Here is a 2,205-nt window from a genome sequence, read left to right as displayed (position 1 = left end):
GGGTCACTCCGGAGAAGAGTCCGGTCCGTGCGGCGGCTCAGAGCGCGTGCATGGTGGGGCTGTCCGGTGCCTGGGGGGGTGAGACAGGTCGAGCTGTCCGGTGCCTGGGGGGGTGAGACAGGTCGAGCTGTCCGGTGCCTGGGGGGGTGAGACAGGTCGAGCTGTCCCGTCTGCGGCCTTTCTATCCTCGGATCCTAATCAGCTGTGATGCGCATTACGCACAGAAAGCTCCAGGACAGCGGCTGTGGACGATGCGTCACCGGGTGTGTGGTTCAGGCTTCATGCTCCCGGTGGGATCGAACGTGTGAGCTGCGTTCACTGTCAACTTGTTCATGGAAAGTGCAGGAAAGAGCGGTTTTATTTCCCCCACCAGGGCCGCGTTTAGGGGCCGTGGGACAAAGGGACGTTTGGGTTCCAGCGCACAGGAAAAGAACCTGGAACATGTCGAGACAAGTTTGACTTCAGGATAGAAAAGATCCCGGAGGGAATTTAGTTTGTGACAAGACACGAAACACACAAAACACATAAAACACACAAACTGACAGTTGTTTAAAAGAGGTCCAATAGAAACAAGAATACAAAACAAGAATGCCATTTGATATAAAACATCAGAGGCAACAAGCAAATCACAACAATGTCATTTAAAGACAACAGGTACAAAATAATTCATCGTTTAAAAGTCACGGAAAAAGATAAGAATGAAATAAATATAAGAAACATCAAAAAACTATTACTGTACGACAATTAGAACTAAAACTAACAAACTTATAAGCAAAAGACATCGAGTGCAGTTCAACCTAATTGTTTCCAAAGCTTTCAGCCATTTCTTAAAGAAGACCACAAGATATGGTTAAGTTTATTAACGCTGTCAATTTATAATAAATAACCTATGGGAAACAGCACAAGCACACACTCTGTTGTGGGGTCTATTGTTTTTTTTCCAGTTTAAATATAGATTTTCTTAGTTGCGTACATGTATTTTTAACTTTAAAGTTTAGTCCTGACCTTTGTATGTGTTTCCTCGGTGGTGTCACCAGGAATAATTGTCTAGAAATCACAGACGCTGTCAGTAGCTGCTGTGACTGTTTCTTGGGACTATTTTGAGTAAATAGTCACTAATGGTGTGTTTTTACTTTCACTGTTCAGCTCGTACTTCCACAAAGTATCTGTAACCTCCTCAGAAGTACATTCCAAGTTGACTTTCAGCTGCTGCTTCCAACCTAAACAACAACAACAGATCTTCTCATCTTCAGAAACTCTTAAATCTGACTTTTGGAGCAGACCCTGAAGGCAGCAGTAGCCTAGCTACACAGCCGCTTCTACAAATAGCGTCCAATCAGCGAGAAGAAGAATCCGCACCTGGCCAATCCGCTGCGAGGGAGGGCGGGGCCAGAGGACAACAGCCAATCAACCTGAGACCATATTTTGGACTGCGCGCTCCCGTGGCCGAGTGTTGTTTTTGACTGTGCGCGGCACCGACACAGGCACGGCGCGCATGCGTGACCGCATTGCGAGCACGTGGTCGAGTCGAAGGAAGTAAACAAACCCAGAGATCAATCGACTGAGGTTTGATTTCTACACGTGTTTCCTCCACGTGACCTTTATTTTCCCACATCACAGGTACAATTTGATTTATTTTACATTTTATATTTTACAACAACAATTTTAAACCCGAGTTTACATGTTTCCTTATTATTACTCAGGTTAAAACAGCTGGAAACAAAAGTGTATTTTGTAATAATATTACTGATTTTCTAAATAAAGCAGATTTCTGTTCACATGAAAGCAAACTAGGTGGATTTGGACCTCGCAGGCTCCAGTAGTGAAGGACATTAATTCATAAATCAAAGGACAAAGACTGCGCCAGATGTTTTAGCCTGAACACCAGCGCCCCCTAAAGGACACTGTGGATTAACGTGGCTGCAACTCAGCAGGTGAGTTTCACGTCTCTGTTCAAATTCAGACTTTAAAAAGTGAAATCTTGATATGAAGTGATTCTTCTAGATCAGACTCAGGATATTTAAAAGTCCTCAGATCTTCTAGCTTCTCATAAGTTACAACACAACAACGTAAAGAATATTATTTTACAAGTTTTACCAGTAAACTGTATTTAAAGTTTCAAAAGTAAAAGGGCCCATGTAGAGAGTTAACTTCTGGAGAACCTGACGTCGATGATTCAAATAAAAAAAACTCTCTTATTCAAAC

The sequence above is a fragment of the Hippoglossus stenolepis genome, chromosome 9, assembly GCF_022539355.2.
Source record: "Hippoglossus stenolepis isolate QCI-W04-F060 chromosome 9, HSTE1.2, whole genome shotgun sequence".
Lineage (NCBI taxonomy): Eukaryota > Metazoa > Chordata > Actinopteri > Pleuronectiformes > Pleuronectidae > Hippoglossus > Hippoglossus stenolepis.
This window is presented reverse-complemented; position numbering follows the sequence as displayed.